Source organism: Poecilia reticulata, chromosome 15 (assembly GCF_904066995.2).
Source record: "Poecilia reticulata chromosome 15, P_reticulata-male-v2, whole genome shotgun sequence".
Lineage (NCBI taxonomy): Eukaryota > Metazoa > Chordata > Actinopteri > Cyprinodontiformes > Poeciliidae > Poecilia > Poecilia reticulata.
Genome location: NC_088844.1, coordinates 16,545,245 through 16,564,064, shown reverse-complemented (window position 1 = coordinate 16,564,064; position 18,820 = coordinate 16,545,245). Strand labels below are relative to the sequence as shown.

The window sequence follows — 18,820 nt, the reverse complement described above, 5'->3', positions numbered from 1 at the left end:
TCGGTGTTGGCCAGACTCTCCACGTTACGACCCCTTTCTAGGCTTGGACCCTTGACTAGTTTCTTAGCAACAAGCTCAGCACACCAATAAACCTGTTAAAACACTGAAACTCCCACTTTGCCAATTTAAGCCAGAAGACGTCGTCCCTGTTGATGCCGGGTCACCGCTTAATGATGGGAAGCTTATGATCTTACTAACTCGTGTCAACCAGTAAATGTTTTGGCCTCTTGTAGTAAAGTGTCTAAGACTTGGAAGACTTTTTTTTTTTCTTTTTCCTAACACAGTCAGAGAGAGTCCTTTAAATTCGGCTCTTGTAGAATAACGTGGAACTCTTGGAAGTTTTATTTACATTTATAAGAACATCTTTCAATTTATATTGCCAGGAGGGCAGATGAATGCCCATCCCTCTGCATACAAAGAGAAGACTGCATGCATCCAACCAGTCAGTGAATATGAAACCACTTTGAACATCCTTATGTAAATTAAAAATTAAAGTGAGAGCACCTCTTATTATTCTCTGGACGCAGTTCCTGTGCATCAGACAAACTCTGACCCGAGACGCGTCTCGGATGTTTTTATCCCCACTTTCCTCCTCCATCTTATCTGGCTTTGATCCACTGTAATTGGACCGTGCAGATCTGCTTGTTTTCTCTTCGATAGTAAATGCATCTCTAACATGTCAAAGGGCAACACTTTTTTTTATTCTTATTCAAAAGAATTCAACCTCAGCTGAGTGGTTAAAGTAAATCTATTTTCAACTCTTGAGAGTTTCTTTCCAGTCATGCTGAATGTATCGAAATTCATGTTTGCGTTTTAAGAGAAACACGCAAACAGCGCAAATGACTCACTCGGATTCTACGAAGTTCATTTACGATTTGCAATCTCCACAAATGAAGCCGCCTAATGTATGATTCGGGTTGGGGGGAAGATGATTTGGTAAACATTATCATGCCGACACAGCTGGCAGCATGTGGGAAATATGCAGGCATGTCAGGAGCGTCACTGTCATGAGAGGATTGTTTTCGTTCCCGTGTCACGGGGAGCAATCGGGATACATGGCAGCTTGGTCTGAGTTTTTGATTTGGTTTGCACAAAAAACAGACCAGTCAAACGTCTGTCATCTGCTCTGGGATTTTCCCAGCCTGTCTTTTGCAGCTCTGCCAAGTGCAGCAAAGCTACATTTTTGCACAGACTGAAAACGGTGGTCGGTTTTCTAAGTATGGCTTTCAAGTAAAAGACGTCTCACTCTGTGCTGGGTGCAGTGGCTACCTTTCGGAAACAGAAACATGGTTGCTTGGGTTCTTAAGCCGCAGTGTTGGTGATTCCCCATTTAATAATTAGACCAACGGGGAAAAAATGCATTACTTAAAATGACAGAAAACAAGATTATTTTCCTTTTCATCTTTGATAATTGTAAAGTGTGACGTACATACATCTATTCAATCCACCTCTTTGTTAAATTACCTTTCTCTTTAATTACAGCTGAAATTCTCCTGTAATATGCCTCAATGAAACTTGACATGTTCATATTGCCGGACTGGACAAGAAACCGAATAAGTCCTGCAAAAACATCTCAAGTTTTTCTCTAGGGTTGCCCTGCATTTAACTCCATCTAATGTCTCATAAAGTCTGACCAGCTTCCCTGTTTCGGATGGGGGGAAAAAAAAGCATTCCCACAGCATGATGCTGCCACCACTATTTTTCATAGTAGGCATGTTGTGCCTCGGGTGTTAGTTTTCTCACTCACACAGCATTTTGTATGTATTGTCAAAAAAAAAAGTATTTTGGTCAGTTGACCAGACCAATGTCTTTCACATGCATGTGTTTACTGCTTGCTTCATGTGTTGTTTCAAACTACCATAGATGTTACATTTACAAAAGTGGTTTTTGTAAAGTTAGCTATTCTTGTCATGCAAAAATAATATTGAGATTGTAGAGTAGAGAAAATTGATGCTTGAATGTAGATACTGATATGTGAGCTGATAAACTCAGTGAGATTAGAGGAGCTCTAATCAGCATGATGAATGAGTCGACTGACGTTGAAGAATATTGCTTAGCGTGATGTACTTGAACTAAAATTGACCTGGTTAATTTTTTTAGGTAGGGGTGCACAAATTTATCAGCCAGCCGATTTATCAGCACCGATTTTCTTAATTTTAGGAGATCTGTGATCGGCTGATTCTTAGACATGAAGTCGATCTTATCCCCCAATCTTATTTACCTCAGCAAAGATCTAAAAATCACCCACAGTCCTTTTCTGCTCTCCTGTGAGAGAAGTTTGACTGATGGACTGGCCTGCCAGGTCATGTCTGCACATTCGCAGCTAACAATAGTCTGTTGCCAACTCAGTGACTTTCTTGCTATGTATAGCAAAATTTGAGACAAAAAAAAAAATTGGTATCTGCCGAAATCGGAATCGACAGGTCAGGCTTTGTTAAAGATCAGTAATTGGTAATCGGCCCGAAAACTGCAAGCGGTGCACCTTTATTTCTAAGCACTAGTTATTATTCTGAATACTCTGTAATTTGTGGTCGCAACAGCAAAAAGTGTATTTTTTTTAATACCTTTTGTGCTGTATATAAAGTACTAATCTAGTACACCAAATAGAGCCTTAAAATTCTTCACTGAAGTTTTGTTGGCGTTGGACAAACGAAGAAGGGCTTTAGGCGTAAACCAACACACTTCACAGACTAAAGTAATTATTCAAGAATCTGACAAAATAAGAAGCCTTTATTTCTGCTGTAACTTTTGCTTCTGTCTCCTATAAATTTAAACACAAAAAACAACAACATGGTGCTGAGCCTGTATGGATGTTAGAGTGAGAAACAAGTGGTCAGCGTCACCAGTCTGACAGGACCAACCCGCAGGGTAAGAAAGCAGGAAATACCCACACGTGGAACATCAGAAGGGTTCCTATAACGTCACACCAGCCTCACCTTTAACCTTTATATCCTGACAAACCTGGTGACCCCTTGGAATGAACTCATGTCCTTCTCCACCGTGGACTCTTAATTTGTTTATTCTCTCCGGTGAGGCCTGTTGCCTTTGCTGGACTTGGCATGTAAGACTCTTGCTCTTACACCATCCATTCCTTCCAGATAAACACACGCCCTGGTTTAATCATTCTCAGTCACAATACTTAACACATTTGTGAAGCTTATGGGGTTAGGATGGGGCGTTACTGTTGCATTTGCCTGTGAGAAGAGCTTGTTTCCGCCCGGAGAAGCCGCTTTTCTGTCGCCTGAATGTCGCAAAAGGCTGCTTTAGTATCACGGGGAACAGCTGCTCGTCCCTTGCGTGCCTCTCTCACATTTAACACATGAGCCCTAATCCTCTGTGGCTTCAGAGAGTGACAGCCTGCTGTATCTCTCGGACGCAGAGACACATGCATGACAATTCCGTGGACTCACTCCTGAGGAGCCCACTTTGTCCGGCCAGAGCACAGGGGGCTCCGTTGTGCGACCCCCAGGGACCGCGCAGCCGCCAGTGCATCAGTAATAAGCCCCAACACAATGACAGGTTTCACAGAGACAGAGCCGCGGCTCTGAGTCAACAGAGGAGACGTGAGCCTCTGCCAGCATGCCGCTGTCTGAGCTCGGGGGCTTTCTTGGTGTGGAGTTGCAGGACATGCGGTGATTCACTTGAGCGAGGAAAAGTCGCACAATAAACAGCGGGCCATTCATGGTCTGAATTACTGAGTGTACTGTATCAGAGTTCATCAAACAATCTGAAATTAAACAGCTCTTTGTGGATTTCTTTTTTTTTTTTTTTTTTGTCTGCTGTCCTCTGAGCAAATTCATTTTGACTGGCTGTAAATTAGGCCTGCTACTGATCTCATTCTCAGTCATAATACATAACAAATTTGTAAAGCTGAGGGGTTAGCGTAAAGAAAGTAATCGACTTTTTTTTTCCTTATGGTTTTTCATGTCACAAACAGAAACTTAAAGGCAAATAAAATTATGTATGGTTTTATTAATAATCTCCAAAAAATGTGGCATGGCAAACATGGTGGTGGCAGCATCATGCTATGGGAATGCCTTTGTTCAGCAGGGACAGAGAAGTTGTTCTTTTCCACCATTTCCCAGCCCCGCTTTCTGTGTCAGAAAGGAATCATTGTGGAGATTTGATTTAATCTTCATTTTAAATTTAAAATACAAAGAATCATATTAAAGCTGCATTTTTTTCCTTCACTACAAAGTAAGTTTAGATGAACAGACCAATGAACGCCTATACAATGTTTTAGAGTCTGGGTGGGAACATGTTTTTTGTGAGCTCATGCCAATGGCATAAAAGTCATGAGACTTTACTGTGGCAACAGTCTTTAGTCAGAGGCTTCTTTAGATTTGTTGCATGATTGACTGCTGCTGGAGACACATTCTGCCCAATGCACCACCAACAACATCCTGAACATATAAAATACCTTTCAAACAAATTAGGGAATTGAAAACATATTTTGGTTTAATTTAATTTATTTATATAGTTTTAGAAAGTGGGGTCAACAAATGTCTTCTAGATATAAAAACTGATTAGTACCAGTGTACATTTATTTTATCTATCTCTTCATCCGTCTTGTTTGCCATCCTAATCTGCCTCATCGTCACCCTGAGCTTCACCCCCCCACCCCCCCACCCAGCCCCCCTAAACATACACACGCACACATACACACACACCGGTGCTGTGCGCCCTCGTGCGCCGCCTGTGCTTTAAATGTTCCTATTGCTGATTTCTTTGCGGATGTTTTCTCCGTCTCTCTTCCACTCCATCTTCAACGCGGAAGTCAGTTACGCACCGCCTCACACAGCTGCTCGACGGGGACAATGAAATAAACAAATCGTCGTCACTCATTAGCCCAACACAGCGGTGAGTCTCTTTGTGTGTGTGTGTGTTTGTGTTTTTGAATATGAACTGAGGCTTTGTCCAGTGACTGCGTGTCCACTGCGCCTCTGAGCTTGATTAAATCCACCCGGAGGCAGCTGAGCTGAGCTGAGCTGAGCTGAGCTGAGCTCCGTTCCGTCTGTCTGTCGGTGGTCCGCGCGGTTCTGGGACGTGATGAGTGCATCTCGGCTTGTTAAGGGCGCACAGACAGTCGGTCTCCGCAGCCTGTTGTCATTAAGGTAGGGAAATTCAATTTAACAGGACTTGCTCTGCAGCAGCGTCGCTCTTTGTGTCAGTTCGCATGAACGTCCCTAATGAATTTACGAGCGGAGTTTGTTCATCTTTGTGCCGTGGTTGAGCCGCGGCACAAAGACGTCTTTTTCTCTCTCTCTCTCTTGTTTTTCTGTAATCACTCGAGAGCATCGAGATTTTGACGTGGTTTATGGTGGCATTGTTAAGCAGCCTGCTGTTTATGTGTTTGGAGTCAATAGTGTCATAGCTTGCGTTTCTGTGGAAATTTATTACAGAGACACGGTGGGTCTGAGTTGTTCTCAGTGTACTTGCTATTCACACGGACTGTTTCCCCCCTTTAATAAAAATAATAATAATTAGTTAAATATCTAATGAGACGCACTCGCCACCCCATTGTTGTCTCATTATGAACCATAATAAAGCTTGAGGAGCGCCCTGCATAGCTACACTGTTGCTACATAATGCAGCCATTGAAAACAAAAGACTATGAGCTGGGATTCCAGGTTTTTTTTTTTTTGTTTTCCCTCTGCTTGATTCCAGTAGCGTCACAATAACAGGAAATTGGACACAATTTAACTTTCCTGCGTGGTGCATAAATGGGGAAAAAGTGCTGGCTTTAATTTAAGATTGGTCCTTGTTCCTGTTCTCTCTCTCTCTTGTGTTTGCAGAATGAGCTTAAGAGATGCACTGGTAGTTGCGAATCCAACAGAAAATCAACCATTTGCCCCTTGGTTTGAATTTTATTTAGATCAAAAAAAGCGATGGATTTGACTAAATTAGCCCTCTTTTTCAGTATTTGACTGATTTGAGCAAATCAACAAAAAACAACAGTCAGATTCTGATCCCTGACTTATCTGGTTGATTGGTGGATCTGTAATAATCTTCCGTCGGCCTGTCCCTTCATCTCACACAGTTTGTGGTCTCTGTACTGCGTATTCATGTTGCATTAAGCATTTTTGAAGCGCCGTTGTACTTTAAAGCTATGTGCTCTCACTTCCTTTTTGTACATTACTATTGCATGCATTCACTCTGCTGCTTTTGGTGCAAACATTTTTTCTTCTATCAAAAGTGGCATACCGTGGCCTGCAGCCAGAAACCGATTCCTAAAATACAGTCTGTGCTGTGATGCCAGGCATGGCGTACAGGGAGAACTAGCTGTGGCTGAGTGTGTTTGTGTTACATCACTGTAGCTTTCGGTGACGCCTCTGCCAGTGGTGTAAAATACTGAGTGCTTGTTGCAGTTAGATGGCTAAACGTCCTGTTGTGTGCACGAGTTTACTCAAGGATAAGAAAAGGCTTTTTTAAATTTATTATTTATTTATTCTTTTTTATTCAGAATCCCACCACCTCGTTTGGTGCACAAAATAAAGATCAACTGCTTTTTCATAAACACTCAAGATTTTGACATGAAAGGCTGTTTCAACAAAAGCAATAGGCAGTTTCCTTTCTTTGCAGTTTGAGCCTGAAGCTTATTTTTCTACAACAAACATAATTAGGAAGGCATTTATTCTCAAAAAAGGAGCTTGTGGTGTCACATTTCTGAGTAACTTTTGTTTTTCTTTGTCGCCTTTAAATGTACGGATACTCAATATGATTGCAGCAGCTAGACATGCAGACTATAAGATTTTTCTGGGACTCCAGTTAGTAAGATGGTCCATCAAGATGCCTTCTTGTCTCGCATGATACCAGCCCAACTAGTTTTATCTCTCCAGAAGCTTAGCATTGCAGGTTGCAGTGACAGAGCCTTACAATGTCATTTATAACCTTTAAATACTTCAGATTTTGTCCTGTTACAGCTACAGATATGGGAGGTTTTGAGAAAGCAACACAATGTAGTCCGTCATTGTAAAGTTGGAAGAACTGGATGCATTGGTTTAATAAAAATTCACATAATGATGTTAAGTTTGTGTTCAGCCCAAATAGGTAAACCACCTTTTGGAGGACGCTTCTACCAGTTTTGCACAAGAAATAAAATTTTACCTCTGGTATGTCTTTTTTCTTCTCCACAGAACTGCTTTATTTCTGAGATTAAATTACCCATCAGTTGACTATTTTTACTGTTTTTGTTACAACTGAAGGCAGTAAGTTGCACTGGATTTTATTTAGCTGTATCTGAGTACGGGGGGATAAATACGCATGAATGCCACACTTTTCAGATTTTGATCTGTAAAAAGTTTGGATTACTTGTCATGTAAATCAAATGGATGGTTGTGTTTGTAACATGACAAAATGGGAAAACGGTGCAGAAGTAGAAAATTGTTTTAACGAAACCATATAGGAAATCTTTTATTAGGATTAAATAATGCACATTGATGTATTCTTCTCCTGGCTCCTAACTTTTTCTTTTTTTTTTTTTCTTACCCTGTTGCTTTGTCTTGACTGCGATGGCGATGATGAGATTTCACCTGTTGCAGCCATCACCGCGCCGTGACGTGGTGTCGTGTATTTCAAGACGATGTGAGCCGTCGGCAGTCTCTGAAGTCATCAGTCGCTGTGACAAACCAGCCGCAGAGAGAAAAAGCGAACATAAAGCCGTAGTTAAGATTCTAGGCAGGAGGGAAAGGTGGCTGTTGCTGTTAAGCTTTTCAAACCGCAAGGAAGGAATCTGCAGCCATAATGGACTGTGCCATTATCAGCTGGAAAATAAACTCGTCGTGTCTGTGTTCAAGTAAGGTTTGTGAGGAAAGTAATTGCAGGGCGGTACGCATGCAGCCACGCTCAGATGGCAGCTTTTTGTCAATATCTGTTGTTGGCACTGTCGAAAACAATTGTTTTTCAGGGCAAAATGTGGCACTTTTTTATTTATTTTTTTACAATAGGAAACGGTGGATGGCTCTGACAGTCTCTGCTTTATTGTTCAGTGCAACTTCAATCAAAGTCAATTTCACAAGAAAGCTTCAAACATTTTGACTTTCAAAATTGTTTTATAGTCTGCTCTGGTTTTTACTCTGAAGCGTTTATTGAGTTTTGGCCAGCTGGTTTGAAGGATCCCATGGTTTGTTTTGTTTTGTTTTTTTTGCTCATCACTAATTTATGTTAAATCCACCATGTCAGAACACACTGACATTTCCTTTTTCTCCTCTGCTTCAAATTCACTTGGATGGAAGGTGTAATGATGTTGCAGGTAATTGCACCACATAGCTACTGTAGTATTAAAAACCATTACCAATCAAGAATATATATATATTTTTTCTCATTGTGTTTGCGCTCCTATAATTAAGATTGTGGCGTTTCGGAAGCCCACCTGCTGTTTCGCAGCGTGTTAAGCTGCTCTAAACCCCTGTCGCCTCGCTCTCTGCTTGTTCACTTGTAAAATAATATTGACTAGATTCTCCAAGGCGACAGGAAATTGACGGAGCCAACAAAAGTCAGGTTTCTTGCTCATTTCATTCTGCTTTGTGTGTATGTGCTTCCTGAATGTAGCTTTTCCTGGACTCCTGGGTTTTAGTCAGCAGTCGGGATAAGAGCCATTTGTTCACTTTCAATGCTGTTTTCCTTGAGCTGTTTGGAGAAGCTACAGTCATGGTTTAAAAAAGAAAAAAATTATACACCCTTAATTTTTATTACGGTAAAATACATTAAACCCAATGATGCACACAAGAAATCCACGTGTGTGGGTTTTGCACACTTGAAGTCAGACGTTTATAGCTGGTAAAGACCAGATAATTTAGTTCTCAAAATCCCAAAATTGTCATGGCGTGTATTTTCTTTTTACAACGACTGTACTTTAAGGTACTCTATAAATATTACTATCATCTGGCAGTCAAAATTGTACTACTTGCCATGCAGACTTGGTGGACCTGCTTAACACAAAGTCTGCCATCTGATCCCAGGCTATAATGGTAGGGCCATGTCTCCTGCTCGTCTTGTAGCATCAGTGTCTTGCTCGGCTGTAACATAATAAGACGATGAAGGAGCCAGAGCGCTCCTCTCTTCTGGTCTGCTGTTCTCCCATGTCTCCTCCTAGCCGGGTAAGGAATGAGAGGATCGATCCGATCTAATGAGTCCTAATCTCCAGTGGATGATGCCATACGTCCTGCAAATGAAACTTCAGAGTAACGCTAATGGATTCGGTTAAAAACATAAGTAATGCAATGAAAGGTCAATGTTTTTGCCGATATATCGTAGAGGGTCTTGAGTAGCTTTTTGCGTTCCGTCTTGCAGCGTGTGCACGCTGTTGCGGGTGTTTGTGCGTTGCCTTGTTGCAATAAAAGTGTAAAGTGTGTGATAAAGGTGAAGGGATGCAACCATACGTCAGCTGAGGACAGGTGCTGGCTCAGCTGAAAAAATCACAGAGTTGCACTGCTGCAATGCAAGTACAACATTAATGTTGTCATTAGAGCTAACATGCTCACCCAAGGTTTGTGTTTGCTTATGACAGTGGGCCAAGAAGAGGGCAAGGAGGAACCCAGAGGTATATAATGGCGTTCTTTTATAAAGCTTTTTCTTATAAAGAGATTTGTCTCCTTAGCTGTGAATTTCAGTGCATCTTACTGGCATTTTATGTGACAGACCAGAACAAAGTAGTACAAAATGTTCTCCCGACACAAATAAGAAATCTAATGCAGTTCTTTTAGACTATTTATCAGGAACACAGCCAAGAGTTTGGGAATATGATTTTAGAAAATCATGAAATGGCACCATTATTGGTAAACGCCAGTCATAAATGCCTATCACCGTCTTTCTCTGTGCCTGACACTCTGTGACCTTTAGCTGTGATCTGTGTCAGATGTGGGTATTGTCGACCACAGACAGATGTCATCCAACAAGCTGAATATTTTTGTTGGTATGTAAACTGTGAGGTTGGAATACCATTGTTACTTTTGAAACAGTCTTTTGCTAGTGTTGCGCTCAATCATACTGCGATGAGGATAAATTGTGCACCCATTGCCGGGAGGCCTATAGTAACCCTGAAAGAGCTGTGGAGATCCAGAGCACAGAAAGGAAAATTTGTTGACTTTGCACAAATTTGTTCTCTAGGAAGAGTGGCAAGAAAAAAAGCAGTTGACCACAAACCATGGCAGGAGGCTCAACCCACATGTTGGTGTTTTGGTCAGATTCAACCAAATTAAACGTTGTAGCCAACATGCAATGCAAAATAATTTGTGTAGTGGACTCACCATACCCACCATGAAACATCTTGATGGGAGTGATTTATTTCAGGTAAGATGAGGAAGATGCTCAGAGTTGATAGGAAAATATCCCCTTATTTTTTCACTGTAAAAAAAAAAAAAGATCTATAGTTCCAATCATGCTTATAGTTCAACATTGCTTTCTATTTATTTGTCACATACAAATAAATGAATTTGGAATGTAATAAAATACATTGAAATTTGTTGTTGCATGACAATGTGAATGTATGGTTGCAAGGTGCTTTATGTGCTCTCTGTGTTTGTGTCTGAAGATTTTTTTTAAGGATATTGTTTTTAGGTTACGCAGCAAACAGCAAGTTGGATATTAGACATTTGAGATGTGGTTTGGTTAAAAAAAGAGATTGCATTTCCATTACCCTTTCATTGGTACTTTTGCTGAAGTCTACAGTGGCTGGTTGGAGAATATTTGCTTGTAGGGGGAAAACTTAAAAAACAAAAAAAAACTTGCTGTTAAGAAAGAAAAAAACAGCACAATTTCCTTAAAGGAGACCTGAACCGATGATGAAAAATTAAGGAAAATATGGTACATTTTGACAACTTATGCTAAAGAGCAAAGGCAAAGGGACTGAAGATGCCTCTGAGCAGACATGGCAGAAGTGTGAGGCAGCATCAACCCAGCTGCTTCTGCACCAACAGCCGCCTGCGAGTTACTGAAGAGGAACAACGGTTGCTTAATTAGGGTGTCTTGTTACTGTCAAAAAGGTGCAAGTCATGTGTGAAAACATCTAAATAAACGCTCTCAAACTAACAACAAAACAGTTTATTCATAATAAAATTCCTAGTTCTTTTTAGAAATTTTTATTCAGATCTGCTAATGTGGAAGTTTTGAAGTAAACCTATCAGAGACATAGATGAGAACAAAAGGTTTATTCAGCTTTTTTTTTCTTTTTTTTTTTTTGCTAGGCATTAAAGAATACAAAGTCCAAACTGCACGTGAGCAGCTTACAAAGCTGGGAATTTCTTTAATTGCAAACTTCCCTTCCTGCTTTGTGACCTGTCATGAGGGAAGCGGTGTTGACGTTTTTATTATTCGCAGAACGAGAACTTGGTTGGCCTAATTTTAGGTGTTTGAATGTCACAAGGTGCTTGGAAAGCCCGCTGTCGTCTGAGCTGCCGGTCTGCAACTGGACGGACCTCACCTGCAACATTCCCCCTCTTCTCTGTGTGTCAGTGGTTCTGGAGAACACGAGTCTTGTGATGGTTAGAATCTGACTGCAGCCAGGGAACGACCTCCCTCATCGATGCAGCCCCGACCGTAGGGCTCCAGTCAGATTGACTTTCCTCACTCACTAAATAATCGATCCATTAAATTGAATATGGAAGCCTGTAGCCTAAAATGTTATGGTGTTCAGTTGAGAGTAATCAGCACATTATGAAGAGAGAGTCATTGAAGGGTCAACAGGCGTTACATTGCTGACAAGAGCAGGTTACTGAATCTCAATGCTCTGTTTTTGCTGGAGTTAAAAGATATTTTAAATGTTTCATTTTTTTTTTTAATAGCAGTTTGTTGCAAAAGTATCTGCACAACTGCCTGGGACCAATATATTTCTGGTAGATCATTCCTTTGTAATGAAATAATGGTGTTTCAGTTTTGTTTTGTTGTAACTGTAACTTAATGAGCATGTATTGATTTCTTTTTTCTTTGTTGCAAAGTTTCAACTGTGTTTAGTTTTGTTGCTCCTTATAGCTGTATTCACTACAAGGGCTACAACTGAGAAACATGCAACAAAGTTTCAAGGGAAAATGGTTAGCACAAGCAGCTAAGAAAAAAGTTAAAAGTGGCCAAAGTTAGTCTGAAGCATAACCATGTATCTGCATGATCCTCCCATCAAAATGTCTCCAGAATAGCCAACTTTGATATTACTGAGCCACACAGTGCTTGCTCAAGTCCCAATGTTGTCTAAATAATCCGTCCATGTTTTTACTTGAGCTTAGCTGCACTCCAACAATGACCACACATCATCATTAGGACTCCGCAAGCAGGTTCTGTAAGCCTGTCTTCATTTACTTTCCCACATCATCGTGATGTTTTGCCCCAAAACAGAGCAGTTTAAAAAAAAATAAAAAAATGTTATTGGACACCTGCAGACTCTTTTTGTGTGTCTGACAAAGGGACGCACTAAAAGCGAAAACTACTAAAGTAAATAGTTGATGCAGGTTAAATATAAGAACATTTTGCAGTATCTGGGAAGTATGTGGATAAAATGCTGACTACAACGTGGCAATTACTTAATTTAGAAGGTCCCTGCCTATGTGGCCTTCATTTAATTTTAACTATGGTGAACTTCCTGTTTGAGTTGCAATACTTTTGCTTTGAAGGGACAATTTCTTGTTTAACTGTCTGCACACAGGCAGCTTAACGGCAATCAAAAGACAGAAGATAAATTGTAATGGAGCTTATTAAAGAAATCTCATTAGCAGCCCCCTTGATGGACAAAAGGTTCATGTTTATGATGTAATTAGGAGTCCCTGCAGGATATTATCGGAGAATACGTTCAAAACTATAACCGCACCTGACCCACAAGAGCACAGCCACATCTCCAACACGCATCATGTGCGTGTGGCACAAAACCACACACATTTAAAACGCATACAGGCCACATGCGCTTAATTTCTACTCTTTTTAGCAAAGTTCGGAGTAGATTTATTTGTTGAGTCCTCCCGCAGTCTTCACGGCGCTCATGAAGAGTGCGGCAGATGTCACGGTCAGTCAGCCAGGCAACACGTTAGCTCTTCAGTTCGCAAAACCAAACACACAAAAAAATATATATAAAAAACGCAAACTGGTGAACCAACTAGAAGCACGCACACGTTAAAAAGCACTCCACCCCCCTTAGGGCTATGGGAGGGTTAAAAGGCCAGTTGTTCAAGACAAGGTCACATATACATTTTTTTTTACTTCCTCTGTAAAATTATCAGTCATTCATGTGCAATTTACTTGTCTGTTTGTATACAGTGCATGTGTAATCAACTTCAAACGAACAAGAAAATCCCAACAGCCAAACGAGGCACTGACTGTCATTTCATTATAAATTTCAAATGAGTTTTTATTACTAATGGCTTTTCAAGCTTATAACTATTGCTGCTGGTGTTTGCAGAGCCCGTGGCGGCTTTTGCTGCCTGTAATTTAAATTTGCGCACATTCATCACTTAATTCTCATCATAATACATTCCAAGCAGAATGAGACACTTACAGGGGCAAAAAATAAACCTTCAATCCCCGCTCTGCTTATGAACAGAACTGCATTTCTTTGATTAATTAAATTCTTAGTCTGTTTTGGTTATTAGTTATTTAAATTCATTCTGCTCTAGCCTTTATAAATTGCTTTCGAAATACGGTTTATTAGGTTTGCGAAAACTTTTTCATGTTTTCATGTTATGCAGCCGACTTGCCACTCAGCAGTCAAAGCATTCCTGACTGGTTTTTATGTGGTTCTGTTTCATCACCTGTGCCTGCTTTTCTGCTGCAAATATTTTCTCGTGTAGATATTTATGGGTTTGTTATACATTGAACTCTTGTACTTCTGACCACTTCATTATAAGATGAGAAATGCTTGGGAGTGCCTAATATGTTAAAAATTTGAGCTAAAAAAAGTAGAAGATGTGGAGAATTGAACCCTGCAGTTATTGGTCCGTATACCTAAAGGTGAGCTAACAAAAAATAAAAAATTCCTGATGCAAACATTTTGTGCTGAGGAAATTGACATTTAGGAAATCCTGAAGAGAGTTCACTGGCTGTTTCCAGTTTAGTGCAAATTCACGCTCAACCAGATGTTTTTTAAGGGTCACTGTACATGGATTAAACCCAATATAATGTACATTTATGTTTCAACATGGACAAAAACTCTAAACTAAAAGATAATTTAGATCATATCTAGTGGTGGGAAGTACAATTTTTGTGTATCTGTACTTTACTTAAGTAGATTTAATAATGGATACTTTCTACTTTTACTCCACTACATTTTACAGGAAGTATCTGTACTTTCTACTTCACTACATTTCTACAAAACTGTCGCGTTACTCGTTACATCCAAGTCGCGTTGCTCTTTTTTTCCGTTAAAATGTGAAGTTCAGGGACTTAAGGTGGCGCCGTAAAATCCGTTTAAATCTGCTACGTGGCTCCTCGGTTGCATGTCCTCCCCACCCACCTTCTTTCCATCCCCTTTCTGTTGGATTTCTTTAAAAATAAATGCCACTAGTGGCAAAAAAAGTGAAGTTCATGTTAGGACAGGAGACAAGATCTTTCCATCCTTGAAATTATGATGCATAGAATCACATATCTAAGTCTAAACTATGTTACAGAGTAAACACAATAAAAACATGCTTTATCTGTGGCATTAAAATGGCACATTTCTAATGTATTAAAATTGAATACGATCGGTTCACTTAATGATATTGTATTAGGGATTAGGTAATGCATTCAGCAAGTACTTTTACTTTTAATACTTAAGTATTTATAAAAGCCAGTACTTTTTTACTTTTACTTAAGTACAAATGTTAATGTGGTAGTTTTTCTTTTACTTGAGTACATTTTAGTCTGTGTATTTGTACTTTTACTTAAGTACATTTTTTGAGTACTTTCTCCACCACTGATCATATCTGAGAAAGTCCTTCTGATTCTAAGTAAAGTTTAGAAAGCACAGTCACAAAGTGCTGTACAACATAAATCACTTCAATTGTGGATGTATATTTAATGATTATCATTAGCATGTTCATAACATTATTGCATTATATTTTCGTTGGGCTTGCTGCAAGCTTTTTACTTTCTACTGTCAGGCCTCATATAAACTTTTATCTCAAGACAGCCAGTCTCAATAAAGCTGGAGAAATCAGACCTTGTTTGTAATGCGGCCCATCGAGACTACCTCTTTAATCAGCGTCGCATTAAAAGCGCTGCAAAGTTGATAAAAATACAGTCTATTCTTAAAAAGCATTCAGTCGTGGGAAAAAAAAATCACAAGGTTTGTGCTAATATTTTTGACTTTGTTTCATGTCTAACGGTCAAAATGAAAAGTTAGAAATTAGTTGTTGGTTTTTTTTTCTCTATGTCCTCCCCCCTTCCCCCAAAGTGGGTTTCTGTAATTAATTCAATTTGTGCTTCAGTTTTAATGTCAGCTGAAAACAATCATTGGAAACAATGTAATCATCAAAAAAGCAATTTTTCTTAAAATTATTTAGCCATTCTCTGCTTTGCAAGTATAATTTTCAGTAGGACAATAAATTCAATGTGTTTTTATGGCGCTTGTGAAATTGCAAAACAATTGTGATTATAATTTGTTGTTTGTTTTTATCCTGCAGGTTTACTGCACAGATTAACTTATTTGGAGGAGAATTGCATACAGTCGGTCAGCGCAGGAAGAACAACACAAGCCTTCAGTAGTTATTGTTGAATTTAAAGTGACCGTTAGTGTTTGACCAATTAAATATTCCCACAAATCAAATATTCCTCACATGGATATGTGTCTGTAGCACACTAATTGCTACAGACAATTAGTGTGCATCTAGATTTTATTCTGAAAATACAAGTTTTGTCAGCTGTTTGGATTTAATTTAAGGAAAATGTATTTCAAACGGCATAAAAGCTGTGGAAAAAGCCTCTAACAGAGAGTTGGTAGTGTCCTGCTTTAAGCCGGTAACCTGAGTGACCTCAGCTGGGTCGTTTGACAGTAAATGTCTGTTATGTTGACCTGAAACAATAGATGACCTCAGGAAACGTCTCTGATGTTCTATTCGTCAGAAGATTTTTCATTAGACGCAAAGGGTTGTCCTCAAAAAACTCCATGTACGGTAGCTCACTTCTAAACAGAGTAAAAATAACATTCTCTAAACAGTTGGATGTTAAATCCAACAACAATTGTCTGACAGCAGACAATCATGTGACTTTACCATACTTCAAATGGGAACAATGTAGTTGCTTAAATACAACAGTATTTTAACAAATGTTACAGTTTGACTTCATTTGCTAGCAACACCTTGCTAAAAAAAATAAGGGATAAACAAAGTAACATGTCAGCTGTTATTTCATAAACTGAAAACTAAAAAAAAACATGAGGTTAAAGTATTTTTTATTAGTGTTAATTAAAGATCAAGCCTTACACTCTGTTGTAGTGAGTAAGTACTTAAAGTACTCGAAGCATTTAAGTACTCTTGCTTGCAGTTCAACAGTGTTCAGTCGTGAGAGAATAATAATGTGCAGGAAGGGCGTCCTCAAACAAAATCACAGGAAAATTCAATAACAAGGCCAGTTTTTGACCCTAGGCCATAGGAACCTTTTTTTTTTAGCAAAGGATTGTTCCATTACTACTAATGTTTTCCTTCTCTTCTAATCAGCATTCTGATTTGTCTGCACCCTTCTCCATTAGACTAACTAGCCACTTCTCCAACTGTGACACGGTGACTCAGCTGTGTTTTGCTACTGGATCGAGTACCGGCCTCTCAGGCCGTCTCGGTGCCTGGTTTCCTGACATTCAGCGCGCACACACACATCCCGGTTCACTTTTGTTTTGTGCTTCTTCGTGGAGCGGTGCGGTGGGCTCCAGCTGCCCACCGGTCCGTAACTCCTTCACAGAATTGGATTGTGACGTGAAGCAGGGAGAAGACAAACACCAGCCAGGAGGACAGACACACTTGGCTCTTGCTGCTGAAGTCAAAACAATTTTTAAGAGTGAAAATGGGTTTTGGTTTCTCCTTCAGTGGTGACTTTGTCGTTTCATTTCCTCATTCCTAGGCCAAAGCAGAGTCCTTTTTTTTTTTTTTTTTTTTTTCTCCGCCCACTTCAATGTTGATCAAAAAGAAAGACACAGTGGTGGTTCTGAATCTTATCAAAGTGTTCACGTACTCAGCAAAAATAACTGCTTATTTATTAACTTTCATGTTTGGTTAACTTAGTCCTGTTTTGGTGGTTTTATTTCCAGCAGCAAGTGTTGTGCAAGTTTTTCATGGAATCAAATAGGAAAGCACCAAATGAATGCCTCATCGCTTTTCAGTGAAATTTGGACCGTAGCTTTCATGACTCACTGTAACAGTGTGTTCCCTGGGGGAGAAAAAAAAAAAAAAAGAGTAATAATTGAGATTCATGAACACGAACTGGAAGAACAATAGATGTGAAAGTTCCAGGAAGAAAGATTTTGGATTTTTGCAAAGTCAAAGTTTTTCAGCGAGTTATCTTTTGAGTTTGGAAATGTTTGAGAAGGCTCTCATAGATGTGTGCAGAATAATAAGCAGTTTTATTTATTCTTACCAAAAGTACATTCAAGTGGAATGGCAGATACTCCGATAACCTTTCATATTTTAATAAATCGAGGGAAATTTTGCCATCTCCAGCTTTAAAAGAATTTAAAGTATTCATACTAAAACGTATTATTTTATCTGATAAACCAACACAATGTTATGCATAAATTATGTCCTGCAATTGTACTTACCGCTGCAAGTCTTGTAAGTTTGCCTCCATCAGTTTTGCACATCTAGAGATTTATACCAATTCATCTTTTGAAAAGCAAAATAAATAAAAAAAATCATCTTGGATGGGTAGTTTGACAATTTTGTTGCCCCTTTTTCCCCATTGGATTTAGGCAGGACCCTGACTGGTGCAACCTGCTGTGACCTGAACGGTCTGTTATTTGTACCTTTAGTGTCAATCTGCTGCTGAAAGGTGAGTCATTCTTGAGTCTCTCAGCAGGTTTCTGCCAAGATAGCCCCATGTTTTCTCCATCCTTCTTCTGATCAGCTTACCGGTCCCCGCAAAAGAAACAAATCCCTGAAACCTGAGGCTGCGATCACCATGTTTTGTGTTGTAGTCACGTTTATCGGCAGAGTTTGTTTTCCAGCCACATTCGGAATTTTGTCTGTAGGTCAAAAAGCTCATTTTTGAACTCGTCTTCTTTTACCTTTGCTTGGTCTCCTACATGTCTTGCGGCAAACTACAAGAGGGACGTCTGTCTTCTTACCACTTATGGTATACTCTTTCTATTCACAGGCAATGAATTGAACAGCGCTCTGTGATATGGTCAAAAGATATGGTTTTATAACCTAATCATTATGCTGTTTGTTCACTAATGTTCCCCTTGCAAAACCTCTCGGGTTTTCACCGGACAGCTTTATTCATCATTTACCAATTATAAATGAGGTTACTTCTGAAGGCTGTTGGTCGTTAATTTTATAAAGGCGTAACAAAATAAAGGAAGTTGCTCACCATACTTACGAGAGTTGTGCAAAGAAAAATGTCTTGGGAGTTTTTGGAACCAGAACATAGGTTCCAAAGTCGGTCAATTAGTGGGGGACAATTTCCCCTTTTTCTATTTGGTGAGACTGAGAAATGACCGTTTTAGTTCGAGTTTCACTTTGAAGTGATGACTGCTGATGCTTCTAGCTTTACGGTAAATACTCTCGCATTTTCTCACACTGACTTTAAATTAGGAGTCAACCAACAGTCATATCTTGCTTATGTTTTTATTTTATCTTTTTGTGGTGCTGTCCAACTTAGACCTTCACTTGAATGTCTAAGTTGTCTATTCATATCCTAGATGGATATGAATATAATT

The 18,820-nt window shown here is 39.5% G+C and overlaps 1 protein-coding gene across 8 annotated transcripts in view; it reads left to right on the top strand.

Annotated features, from left to right (window-relative positions):
* The first annotated feature begins 4,650 nt into the window (after positions 1 to 4,650).
* marchf8 (membrane-associated ring finger (C3HC4) 8) overlaps positions 4,651 to 18,820 on the top strand; it is an 87,519-nt gene continuing 73,349 nt past the window's right edge. For 3 of the 8 annotated variants that reach the window (XM_008429605.3, XM_008429604.3, XM_008429601.3), the window contains exon 1: positions 4,651 to 4,860. The gene's annotated coding sequence lies outside the window, so the exon portion shown is untranslated. The other 5 variants (XM_017309068.2, XM_081616261.1, XM_008429603.3 and 2 more) reach the window with 4 other exon arrangements.